Source organism: Camelus dromedarius, chromosome 12 (genome assembly GCF_036321535.1).
Source record: "Camelus dromedarius isolate mCamDro1 chromosome 12, mCamDro1.pat, whole genome shotgun sequence".
Lineage (NCBI taxonomy): Eukaryota > Metazoa > Chordata > Mammalia > Artiodactyla > Camelidae > Camelus > Camelus dromedarius.
In genome coordinates, this window is record NC_087447.1 from 190,156 (window position 1) to 203,038 (window position 12,883).

Below are 12,883 nucleotides of genomic sequence, written 5' to 3' on the forward strand. Positions count from 1 at the left end.
CGGCTGGGCCAACGCCAGTCGCAGGTCCCGTGTGTGCCTCGCCGGGAAGCAGGTCGTGTGAACTACCGGGTCTGCGGGAGCCTCCCAGGGCCTGGCTCGCTCTCTCATGACAAATAAAGTGAAAGGTCTGCGAGAGCGGGGTGGCCCGAGGGAGAGGGGCTTGTCCTAGTCCTGGACCCCCTCTTAGGCTTATCTTCCCAGGGACAGGGCTTGGGGCCTGAAATGTTGCAACTTCACAAAGCGGGGAAGCAAACAGGGAAGTTAGGAACCCGCAGTCTACAACATCCCGGCAGGCCTAGAAATCCACGAGGCTGCCGCTCAGCTGTGGGTCCAGGAAACTCCTGGATTAGTTTAACTCTTCCTGGAGACAGCTGAATTCTTTCAGGGCTTAAATTAGGACTCAGGTAACAAACTAGTGTCGGGAGACAATCGTAGTTTTTCCTTGGAGACTCTGTCCTTTTTCAGTTAACAGTCAGCAAACAGACGGGCCCTTTTGGTCACCTCTTTGGTGACTGAGCACAGCCAGCACCTGCATCTTGTAACAGGGGTGGGACGCTGCTCCCTTCTCAGTGCAGCACTTGGGAGATGCCGAAGAAGGCTGACAAAGGCCCGTGGCCCTGAACCACTTGGAGTCCACCTGAACATGCTACGGACGGTGTTCAGGCTTCGAACAGCCAGGAAGCATGGAGTCACTGACTTGTCAACAGCTCTCAGAGCCCGAGGCTTTCGGACAGGCAGGACCTGCGCTGCAGGGGCTGGAACAGAGAGAGATTAGGTCTGGAGGGTGGGAGGCCTCGTATGGCCGGAGGCTTTGATGGCTATGGAGGTTTAGCTGTGTCTCTGGGTTTTACAGGTCCTGCCAGTGTCAGTATCAGAGGGAGCCCGCAGGTTCTCAGGCACCTCAGCTAGTTGAGGGGACTTTTGCTGGACTTCTACCTCTTCTGCGACAAGGACAGATGGTGGAGAGCATTAAAGGCCAGGTGCAGGTCGGCCAGGAAACGACAAGGCGGCATCTCCGCTGGAGGCAGAGCTGTCAGCTCCTTAACTCGGGAAGGAGAGCTCCGCCTGGGCCTCCTCTCCGCGGGCCCGCGCCCCGTCTCCAGTAAAAGGCCCCGGAGCCACTTGCACTGGTTGAGACAGACATTCTCTCTAACCGGGTGCCTCGCCCTGGAAGCTTTGTTTCGCTCTGAGGGATTCACTGTCCTGGGAGGGCAGGGTTTAGGTAGGGACGGCAGCCCTAGCAGCTACTAGAGTTTGGCAAAGTTTTCCATTAATTTTAGCTGTAGTTTCTCCCTGGCAGCAGTTTACGGAGGGTCCCTTGGGGTCCTGTCAGTCCTGGGCGGGGCCCACGTGGGGGGCCTCCCTTGGGTCAGCTGAGTGGATGTTGAGGAATTTGCACGGGACCTTTGAGGACAACCTTTTTTGGTGCCCCAGTTGATCTCGAATGAAGTCCCATTCTTGGGCCATCATTCTGATGGTGGGCCCTGTGGAGGGCAGGTTTCTGGCCTTGGAGCGTTGTAGCTGTAAGGTCATTAGTTTGAAGGACCTTTGTTTGCAACCTTGGTCCAAAGTCCTTTCAAAGCGCGTTCCATCAGCTGGGTGGCCTCCCGCCCTATTTTCTGCCTTTTGATTAACCCTCTAATCTCAGGGGATAAGGCACTTACCAGCAGGGCAGCCAGGGCAGGCTGGGTGCCCTCGTTCACTGTGCAGACTCGGGACACCACGGAGGAGCTACCAGGTGCCACTGTCCGAGCTCCTTCCCGCCCATTACAGGACCACGTTGGACATGGCGGACCTCAAATACCACCCTCGGAAGGACGACACTCTGCTTCCGCCTCCACTATGGGGCGCCCCTGGGCCCTCCCTGCATGTGCACAGGCTGATAAAGATCTGACAGCCCGGGTCAGAGGCCCCAGGAATGACTCTAAACCCTTCAAAAACCATCTTGGGCTCCTTCCTGGGTTTAGGGAATGTTTGAACTCTGGCCCTTGCTTTGCTCTTTGAACGAGGAGTGAAGGGTACAGAGGAGGAAGGCCTGCAGCCTCGGGCGGCTTTCTTCTAAAAGGCACCCATGTGGTCACTTCTCCAGAGCGAAAAAGCCGTCCAGGCAGTAAAATGAGAGGCTCGGGGAGAGAAGGCTGCAGGGGAGGCCCTGCGGCCCGTCCTCTGCTGCCTCAGGCCTCCTCCTGCCTGTTTCCACCAGTCTTCTGGCTGCTTTCCAGCCTTGGGGCCTTGTGGAGGCTCCTGCACACCAGTCAAGACAGGTGTCACCTGTCTGCTCGGTTTGGGAGCCTTCGCTCTCAGGTGCACCTCTGAAATGAACAATCTTGTTTAAGTGGAACGTTCCCTGTGATGGCCGCTGTAATTCCAGGTCGTTTTTAGTGCTATTTTGCAGACTTGGAAGCTATATAAAGCTTCCGGGCCCATAGTGATCAGACCTAAAGTTAACAGGTGACTGGGAGGTGGAGCACCTGACTGTTTGGAGCTCACAGATCCCGTGAGCTAAGGCTTCGGGTCTCTTGGAGCCTAGCTAATACTTGGCGGGGTGCGCAGCTGGGTCGGGGCCGGTGCATGCATCACGGTGCACTCACTGCTCCGAAGTGCCCTTCAGGTTGGCAGGTGCCCCAGAGTCAACTGAACCCCTCCTATGACCATCTTACCCTAACACACGGGCCCTTGGGTGCAACACCTTGTGCTCTGACAGCTGTTAAGTGCTCAACCCTGCTCCACAATTTTTGCAGGTATTGGCCTCTGGGATCCCCATTAGCAATCACCTTTATCTACACAAAATGAGACAAAAAAACATGTACCTTAACACACCAGCAGCAGCCAAGAGATGTTACCGCACCCTGGCCAAGAGAAGGCCCTGTGTGCACCACCAGCGCCCATGGAACCTCGGCCTGGGGAGAGGGTTGGGTTGGCAGACCTCAACAAGGAGGCTGCAGGTGAGGGGCTCTCTCTGGACAGAATCCATGGGGGGAAATCCACACAGAAATCTGGGAACTGCAGTCTGAAAGTCTAGGGGCTTAGCTCCTGGCAGAGCTGGCTGCCAGCACGAGTGGTCCTGCCCTGAAAGCCAATTAGGTCAGGAGTGGACACAGATCTCAGAACCAAGAGCAGACTTACCGTGGCCCCTGGAGACAGTGAGAGGCAGTGAACTCGAAAAGAGGCTGATGGTACCATGATTGCGTGTCTCCCTGTCCCCAAGCTGCTGGAAGTTTCTTTTGATCCCACTGCTGCCACCAAATCTGTTAAATAACAAAAATTCAGCTGAGTAAATCTGAAGATCTAATTGGCTTTATTGAGCGATTCACGAATCAGGCAGTCTCTCATCCAGCAACAGAAAGGAGGTCCATGATAGCTGCAGAAAATCCAAGTTTTTAAAGACAGGAAGGAGTGAGAAAAGGAAATTATTAGCAAGGAATACATTGCTTTAGGCAAGGCTGCCCTCTGAAGGGGAATGGAAGCTGCTTCCTCCTAGTGCTGACTCCGAAATTCCAGGTTGGCAGGTTAAAGGTCACATTCCTGGGTAGGGTTTAAACTGCAGTTAGGTTAGGTGTTAAGCTTTGGTTCATTGCCGTGTGGCCTGACACCAGTGACTCCATTTTGGGTTTGTCACCTCCTTTTTAACAGAGGTCATGAGTTTTTGACAACAGTACTATAGACATGATGTTGGGACCTTCCCAGTGTGCCATAACATGGAGCTCATGGCATGGACGCGAAACACCACATCATGTCTACTAGCAGTGGTGTTGCCCTTGGCCACTGGTGCAGGCGGCGCCTACTAGGGTCTCCCTGCAAAACCGCTGTGTTTTCATCATGGATAATTAATCCACTTTGAGAATATGCAAATCTCATTTCTCCTCCAACTTTCTCCCGCGATTTTGGTCCCCGTCAGTTGCTGCCCAGTGGTGGCTTTCTGTTCACCTCTCCTTCAGTTCCAGTTAACTGGAACTCTGCTGTAAAGAAGAGCTTCCCTTATCTTCCGTTTATGTATTAAATCAGCTGCTGCTTTAGGTCAGTAAGGACGGAGGGACACCTACCTGCCTCTTTGGCCTACAGCCCAGTGACTCTCACTGCGTTGCTGCTGACGGTGTCCTGGCTCGTGCCGCTGCGGGCTCCTGGGGTTGGCACCTACATCCTGTCCACAGCCACATCTGGTTCTGTTTACGGCTTGAGTGCTTCCTCGGGTTCTGGCACCTCAGGGCGCTCCGGGCCCACCCTGGGGAGTCCCTGCCCTGCCCTGGCGTCAGCTGTTTCTCCAAGGAGCCTGGCTCCTTTCCTGGGCGCTCTGTGCTCCTGGCTTCCGGGCCCTCTCAGTGGAGATGGGAAATACATGCACGCGTTGTAACTGTGCACACACATGCACCTCCATCTATCTGTATCTTTCTTAATGTATTTAAAATCCACGCGCTTCTGGTGGGATTCCCAGTCAACAATGCAGGGCTCGTGGCTAGCCTTCCTCTTCCCTCTCCTAACTTCATTCCCCGACAGTGAGGGTGCTTACCAGTTCTTACCTACAGAGACTCAGGCACTTGCCTAGTTGTCATATCCGGATAAAGCTGTTTCAGGACTCCCAGACCACAACCCGAGGGCGCTCCACTCACCCCAACATTCACACGTGGCCCGTTTTGCTGGGGTGTCAGCCTGCGGCGTCCAGCTTGGTAGCTGTTTCCTGGGCGACTTGGATGGGTTCTGTCCTCCCCGCCCTCCTCGGCGGGGCTCCCTCGTCTGTGACGGACCCATCTGTGGAGCCTGGCATGCGCGTTGGACGCTCCCCCAGTCCTGAGCAGTTAGACTGCTTGTTTGCTTTTCGGCTATGCGAAGCACTACTTTGGTTCCAGCAGCTGAATTTCCACAGAAGGATGTACTCTGTGAGGCGCACCCACCCCCGGAGGTAACCAGCCTCTTCAGTTTCTGGTTTACCCTCCCTGAGTGTCTTTCCCACAAACGAGCAGACACACGTGCATTCTCTCGCGTCGCCGTCCTTCTTAAAGGAGCGGAAGCGCTGAGCATGCTTTTCTCTCACCCTCTGTGTGGAGCAGCCCTCCTCCTGCTTTTCCCAGCGCCCGGAACGCCACTGTGCGGCTGCACCACCGTTTATTCCACCTCTTTCTTAAGCTTGGACATTTAGGTTGATCCAACTGGTCTGCCATTGCAAACCATGTTGCAGCGAATCCCCTTGTGAATATGTGTTTCACACTGTTTGAAGTGCACCTTCAGAGCAGATGCCTAAAAGTAGGATTGCCTGGTCAAAGTAAATGCGTATAGGTTTTTGTTGGGTGTGCGCAAGTTTCCCTTCAGAACAGTACCACTTGCCTCCCTCCAGCGAAGGGCACGTGCTGGTTTCCCCGAAGCTTCAGAACACAGTGTGTCGGAGTTGTAATTTCCTGCCACTTTGATAGGTGAGAAGTGGACTCTCATCTTATGTTAATTTGCATTTCTCTAATGATGAGTGAATTTAAAACTTCTTCGTATGTTTAGGGTCACTTTTTTTTAATGTGAATTGTCTGCTCATATCTTTTCTCCATTTTCCTGCTCAGCTTTATGAGGCTTCTTGACGTCCTGGGGACGCCAGTCCCTTGTCTGTCCTGTGTGTTCCCAATATCTTCTCCCAACTTGTCTGCTGTTTGTACTTCGTCACACAAATCTTAAACCTTTATGTAGTCAATTTTTTTCACCTTTTGTTTTGTCTGGATTCTACATCTTAGTTATGTTAAAGAACAAAATTCAGCTGAGCAAATTTGAAGATCTAGCTGGAGCTGTTCAGTGACGTGTGAATTGGCAGCACACCACCCAGCAAGGAGCAGGGCATTGCGGCGGCCAGGACAGGAGGCTCTGTAGGATGGAGGGTTCTCAAAACACTGAAAATCGGACTGCCGTGTCACCCAGCAGTCCCACTCCTGGGTACATATCCCCAAAAAAACCACAGACACTAACTTGAGAAGATGCACACACCCCAGTGTTCACAGCAGCATTATTTACAGTTGCCAACATATGAAAGCAACCTAAACGTCCATCAACAGATGACTGGATAAAGAAGATGTGCTATATACATATATATTTGTATTACACACTGGAATACTACTCAGCCATGAAGAAGAATGAAATATTGCCATTTGCAGCAACATGGATGGACTAGGAGGGCATTATGCTTAGTAAAATGTCAGACAGAGATAAACAAATACCGTATGACATCACTTATAAGTGGAATCTAAAAAATACAACAAACTAGCAAATATAACAAAAAAGAAGCAGATCCACAGAGAGAGCAAACCAGTGCTTACCAGCGGGAGAAGGGGCAGGGAGAGGAAGTGCAGGGGCAGGGGAGTGAAAGGCACAAACTGTCATGTGTGAAGCAGCCTAGGAGGGCGCGTGTGCACACGGGGAACACAGCCAACATTGTATAACCGTGAAGAGCGTGCCTTTAAAACCTGGGAGTCTCTTTGTTGCCCACTTACAACAGATACAATATTGCACCTCAGTTATACTTCCACTTCTGTAAAGCACAAGAACAAAGGAAGGTTCTACAGACAGGAGGTAGGGCAGAGAGGTCATTAGCCAAAGAAAAGAAGGGTCACTCAGGGTCAGGACATCTTCTTGGCGGGGGAAGGAAGAGCAGGGGGTTTTATCAGGCAGAAGCCTCTGCCCTGGGGAAGGAGTGCGCCCACGGGCCACTCACCTCCTCAGAGCTGACCGGGAACTCCTGCCGGTTGACCAGATCGCATATCGCATTTCCAGGAGGCTTAGGTGCAGTTAAGTCCGGGCAGGGGGGAGGGGCTGGGTGTGGGTCACGGCTTTAGCGCAGGTGGCGCCATCTGGGGCCTGTGCTTTTCTCTCTACGGGTCAGGAAGCTCTTCTCTGCCCTGAGGTCAGGGAGGGAGGCACCCGTTTTCTTCTGGCGCTTGTGTGGCTTCAGATTCCACTTCAGAGCCCAGCCCATCCGTGCCCCAGGCACTGGGCGCCCTCTGTGCTGGGCTCAGTCCTGAGCCTCCGACTCCGCCCAGAGGTCGGGGAGGTCACGGGGAATTGTGCTCACCAGGCTTTGCAAGAGTCCAGGTCCATCTGGTGTGATGACTCAGTCAGATGCTATGTCGATCAACTGGTGGCTTTTCTTTAAAGTATCCACTTCCTGGTGTGAGGGGAGCTGCCCCTGCTTCCTGGGGGCCCTGGGGACGTGAGGGACTGGCCTCCTCCTCTCAGAGCCTGGGCTCCGGCCTCCCCCTGGCAGAGCTGGGGCGGGAAGCCCGTGCTGGTGTATCTGAACTGCCCACTGACCAGGGGCCTCCTCCACTGCCCCTCAGTCAGCCCCAGCCTCTGCCCCCGGAAGGCCCTGGGTTTTTGCCTAGAAAACCTCTGGGAAGTGGAGAGAACTATTTTCTAAAACGTGAGCTTGTCCACGTGTATCAGGCGACGTGAGACTTGTACCAGTCCTCGTGATCCCGAGAGGGACCCTGCACCCCACTGCACCCCACCTCTGGTTGACAGAATTGCTGATGTCCCCCAGGCCCCCCTGCGCCACAGAAGAGCGGCTCCAGCAGTGAGTGAGGACAGGCTGCAGGAGCCGGGGGCGGCGACCACGCTGGCCACCTCTCGCGACCACTACCTGGGCCTGTCCCTTCATCTCCCTTTGCAACTTTCATGGCTGAGCAGAATCTCTGGAGACTTTTTTCTTGAGGGGACGCTAGGTCCACCAGGTTGCTGGGACTCTGGTTAAAAGCAACTTTCCCTTTTGTTACCAAAGCTGTTGCCCCCAGGGTCGTAACCCTGCCCCTCCCTCGATTAGAAACCAGTTACTCTTATCTGTCTCCGGAGGCAGCTGCAGACAGGACACAACCTACGGAGTCCCAGAAGGTGGAGGAACTGACTTCCAGTGGACCTTAAGCCTCATATACGCTCATTGTGATGTGTTAGCTGCTAAGTGACACACTCCCCTCAGCGCCATGACAGCTGACAATTGCCATGGCAACCACCAGAAAAGCCCTAACAAGGACTGATTGACTCCATCACACCTGGAAGGAGGACGTGATGGCAGAAGCTTCCCATAAAAGCCCCCGTGGCCCGACCTGGAGCTGGAGCCCTCTTGACCGCCCGTCTTGGCTGACAACTCCCTGCTGGAGCACTTTCCTTCCATTTTCCCTTCTGAGAAATAAAAGCAGCTTTTGCTCTGTCCCTCGGCCTCAGCTGTGAATTCTTTCCAGCTGGCAACAGGGACCCACACTTTTGTGGGCCTTCTAACTTAGGGGTCTCACTAGCCACTAGCACTAGTAACTCTTAGACCTTTTTAAAGAAGAGAGACTCTGAGTGTGTTGATTTAACCCCAGAGGGCTGAAAAAACCCCAGGCAGGTGTCGACAAAATATTAATCAGTCAGTCTAAGACAGAAATGGAGAATTTTGCTCGAGCCCAATTTGAGGATTGCAGCCTGGGAAGAGCATCTCAGAAAGCTCTGAGAACTGCTCCGCTGGCTAGAGAGCAGCCCTCAGTTATCGACGCCTTTCCAGACAAAGGGCTGCACGTCAAACGATGCGCCATTCACAGCCGGCACAATCTAAGCGCCCTCGTGGTAGCCACGTGCCCCGGGCGAGGTGGAGACGGGGTGGTCCCTCCTGAGAAGTTGTCTTGGTTGTTTGTTTTTACTGAAGTAGTTGATTTACGACATTGTGTTAGTTTCTCGTGTACAGCATAGTGATTCAGTTATAATCTGTATATTCCTTTTCAGATTCGTTTCCATTGTGGGTCATTACAAGGAATTGAATACAGTTCCCTGTGCTCTACAGCGGGATCTTGTTGTTAATTTTATATATAGTAGTGTGTATCCATTAATCCCAAACTCCTAATTTATCCCTGCCTTCCCCATCCCCTTTGGTAACCATAAGTTTGTTTTCTATGTCTATGAGTCTGTTTCTGGTTGGTTGGTTGGTTGGTTTGTTCGTGTTTTACAAAATAGGCACAGGGTTTCCACTACTTTCTAGCACAGGGGAAGTCAGGATCTGAACCCAGGCCAGTGTGCTCCAGAACCATGTCCTTTATCGCCCCGCTACCCTGATTCCCATTTTTCTTTGTTTGGGGTGGTGATTAGGTTTATTTATTTTTATGGCAGTCCTGGGGATTGAACCCAGGACCTTGTGCGTGCTAAGCACAAGCTCTACCACTAAGCTGTACTCTCTCCCCATTTCTGTATTGTGAAAAATTTCCTTTGTGTCATTTTCTTATATTCCACATATAAGTGACATGTGATATTTGTCATTCTCTGTCTGACTTACTTCACTTAGTATGATCATCTCTAGGTCCAACCATGTGGCTGCAGATGGCATTATGTCATTCTTTTTTATGGCTGAGTAGTATTCCACTGTATACATACACCACAGCTCCCTTATCCAGTCCTCATCGATGGGCACCTAGGTTGCTTCCAGTGAGCTGTCTTGTTGGTGCTGGGAGACTGCTGCTCCTTATGGTTGAGCAGGTGTCCCTACTGATGGGGGAGGTCTCGTTGATGCATAAATGCAGACACACAGTGCACGTGGTGGGAGAGAGGAGCCAAGAGGGCAGAGAAGAATTTTTCATGTTTAAATTTTTCTTGTCTTGCCATAAAAATCTGAATTTTATTTCACACAGGGAGAGGAAGGCCAGGACACAAAGTGCTGGGCAGACACCCCCACCTCTGGCCCCCCCGCTGCCTCACCTTGCCAACTCCAGGCCTCCAACAGGTGGAGCCAGAGAGGGCTCCTGGGAGGGTTTCTTTTTCAAACTGAAGGGGAGCAGGCCTTTCACCCCAAAATATGTCTCTTTGGCAGAAGGGTTATTTTGAGTGAAAAGCAAAGTCCAGCAGATTCGGGAAAGGTGCCTTGCCTTCCCCTAAACCACCTAATTTACCCTGGAGAGGGGCTGGCCCAGGAAGAGAGCTAACAGACTTACTGCAAACAGGGCAGCCTCTTCACACAGCACCCCGCTGCCTGCCTTCCTTGCACCCCGGCCCCCACCCCACCCTGGCTCAGGAAGTTACAGAAGCCAGTTACCTGGCTGCCCTCTGGGGCTCACACTTTTACGGGGCCCCTGTATGCACAAGATTACACACGCCGCAGAACCTCGGAGGGAAGAAGGGGAAAGTTACCTGCCCCGACGCAGCAGAACTTCCCTCGATTGTGAAAGCAAAGCCTAGCTGTGAGCTCCTGCTGCCGGGAACAGGAGCCGGGAAGTTACGGGGCTGTTCCTCAGAGACTGCAGCAGAGAACCTGACAACGTGTCGGATTGCTTTCCTTCCTGGAACTTGAACTTTTTTGGACTTGAACGTAAGATCCAGTTCAATTTCTCTGAGGCCTAGGATACTGTGGGAAAGGATTCATTCTTGTACCTAATTTCTCCTGTGACCCTGGATATTGGGAAAAGGTTTATATTCAAATCAGGGCTATCACGGCACCAGAGCCTCTACATGCTGCCGCTGACCGAAAAGCACAACTTCTGTTACATACTGGATCTGTGGCGTGAACAAAAAATACTGCAAACCACATCAGTAAACAAAGAATGCAGAAGCCATCAAGTCATCAACCGCTGCCACCACCCCCCAGTGAAGACAAGCCTGCAGCCCGGCCTCTGCAGCCACTCACCATGGTGCCCCCTGAGGGGACTCAGAATAAGAAAGGGCAGGATAATGGCCCTAGACAGCTAGGTGTTTGTCAAAGGAATGAATTCAGTGAGCCCAAATGTTTGCTTCCTCCCATACATAGAAAAGCACTAAATTCTTTAACTTGAGAGGCCTGGTTTTCTTTAGATAACAAGTAATCGTTTACTGTTCCAACTACCTGGTCTTTGCTGTAAAGCTCCTATATATCCTGGCTCCTCCCCTACCTCTTCAGAGCAGTCCCTCAGAGCACCTGAGGGGCTGCCATCCCGGCTGGAGTCCTCCCACCAAATAAAACACAACTCTCAACTTTTAAGCTGTGCATTTATTTCAGTGGTTAAGGATAATTTGGGGTGGAGAGCAGGGTGGGATGGGAAATAGGGCCCAGAATACAATGTGGAATTAATCTAATGAACAGACTGCTCCTGACCACGTCAGGGTGTGAAGAATGTTGAGGGACACAGCGGGGGCGGGTGTCACGGGCAGTAAAAGCAGGTACAAAAGGCAAAGGGTGAGAACAGAAAGGAGTGCGTTAGGTCACGCTGCCACAGGCGAGAGGGGCTCATGTGAGCCCCGAGGGCCGGGTGTTGGGGTCTTTTATCAGGTCGGATCACAAGGTAGCCTGATCGGCTAGTGCACACGTCTCTGATTGGCTGCAGGTGAGGTAAGAAGTTTAGGGTCTATGGCTCTGATAAGGTGGAGGTGTGGGCTGAAACAAGCCAGCCGGAGCTGTTGTGAGGTTAGGCATGACCTGAGGCTGTCAGTTTGTTGGGGAAACACGCCCAGGAAAGAACGTACTTTATCTGTTGAGGGATTGCAGGCAGACATCTGAGAGCCCGTGAATGGGGGGTCGTTGGACTTTGAAGGTTGTCAGTTGGCCCCACAAAGGAGGCAAAATCTCCCAATCACCAGCAGCCCCAGGGGGACCCCACACAGGGCTGCTGTTTCCTGGGAGGCCTGCCCACCCCCCCACCATGGGCGAGGCTTCGGAGCAGGGCCAGCCTGCTGGGGTGCTTGGTATCAGGTCTAATTGGTTAAGAGAAGAAAGGCCAGGGCCTGGGGGAAGTGGCTTTGGGGGGAATTGCAGCAAAACCCTGGGAGGAAGGGCCCCACGATCATCTCTGCCGAAGATTTGGAGGGTTCCGTGGAGAACTGAAGGGTCTGAGACGTCACCCAGCACAGGTTCAGAAGATACAGACCTCTGGGTCAGAGAGAAAGGACACCCACGTCTCACAACAAACTCCCAGGCGTCGCCCCAGGGGTCTGGAGGCCCAGGTTCTGGCCCGGGAGGCCTGGGCAGTGGGTACCTGACGCTTCTAACCAGCACAGTCTTTGCCCCAAGGATGACATCCCACTAATGACAGGACAGGAGACAAGTCTGCCCCTGCGCCGTCTCCCACAGCTGCTCACCAGGAGAACATGCTGAGAAGGACAGCCTAGAGCTCCCCTCACAGCTGGCCCCGGGTCTAGGGGGTCAGGGTCCCGGGTCCCACTCCACAGGGAGATGTGTACGCCACCCCTGCCCGCCAGCCGGCCGGCTCACCAGCTCTGGGGTTCAGGGCACGTTCCAGGGGGCTGCCTTCCCCCGGGGGGGTTGGGGGCGGTCTCTTCAAGGCTCGACCTCAGGGGGAAATGTCGGGGCTCCACTTACAGGCTGCTTTTCTGAGAGGAGCCCTGTCCCCGCAGCACCTCAGGCTTCAACAGAGGCCATGTCCCCAGCTCGCCACCCCTGCTTCCTCAGCAGGGTCTCAGCGCAGAGGGGAGCTCGCCCCCAAACCCAGCCTCCGCACCCACACACCCACCCACGTTGTGTCTCTACTTTCACGGATTCTCAGACATGACGCTGTGCTGACGGCAGGGTCCCTCCCTCCACCAGCCTCCTGCGGTCCCCGCCCCTGCGCGCCATGTCACTTCGGGGAAACTGGGAGGCTCGGATGCTGCAACAGCGGCCCCGCGCCGGGTCCCCCGTGCCAAGCCCCCGCACCCCGCGCCCCTCTCCCGGGATTCTCCGCCCCTTCCTGCAGCCTGGAGCCGTCTGGGGTCACCGGCACGCGCCTCCCTCCCTGGGGACCCTCTCGACCACCACACCCTGGCCAGCCGTCCTGGGGAGCTCGAGGAAACGTGTTGCCCCCTCCCAGGACATCCCCTGAGCCGTCCAGATGACTCGGCGCCCTCGGCCGCCCACGGGATTCAGACCCTTACCACCCGCAAGGCACCTACCCCGGCCGCGCCCGCTTCTGGAGCCCCTTCGGCCACGCGTGGG

The 12,883-nt window shown here is 53.9% G+C and overlaps 2 long non-coding RNA genes across 2 annotated transcripts; both read right to left on the reverse strand.

The window, feature by feature from the left end:
* Positions 1 to 318: 318 nt before the first annotated feature.
* LOC135322615 (uncharacterized) lies at positions 319 to 6,965 on the reverse strand. The gene is made up of 3 exons (XR_010383264.1): positions 6,683 to 6,965; positions 3,127 to 3,248; positions 319 to 755 (listed from the first exon to the last, which is right to left on the reverse strand). It is a non-coding gene; the product is annotated as an uncharacterized LOC135322615 (long non-coding RNA).
* Positions 6,966 to 10,930: 3,965 nt separating this feature from the next.
* Positions 10,931 to 12,434, reverse strand: LOC135322613 (uncharacterized). The gene is made up of 2 exons (XR_010383262.1): positions 12,272 to 12,434; positions 10,931 to 11,821 (listed from the first exon to the last, which is right to left on the reverse strand). It is a non-coding gene; the product is annotated as an uncharacterized LOC135322613 (long non-coding RNA).
* Positions 12,435 to 12,883: the final 449 nt, after the last annotated feature.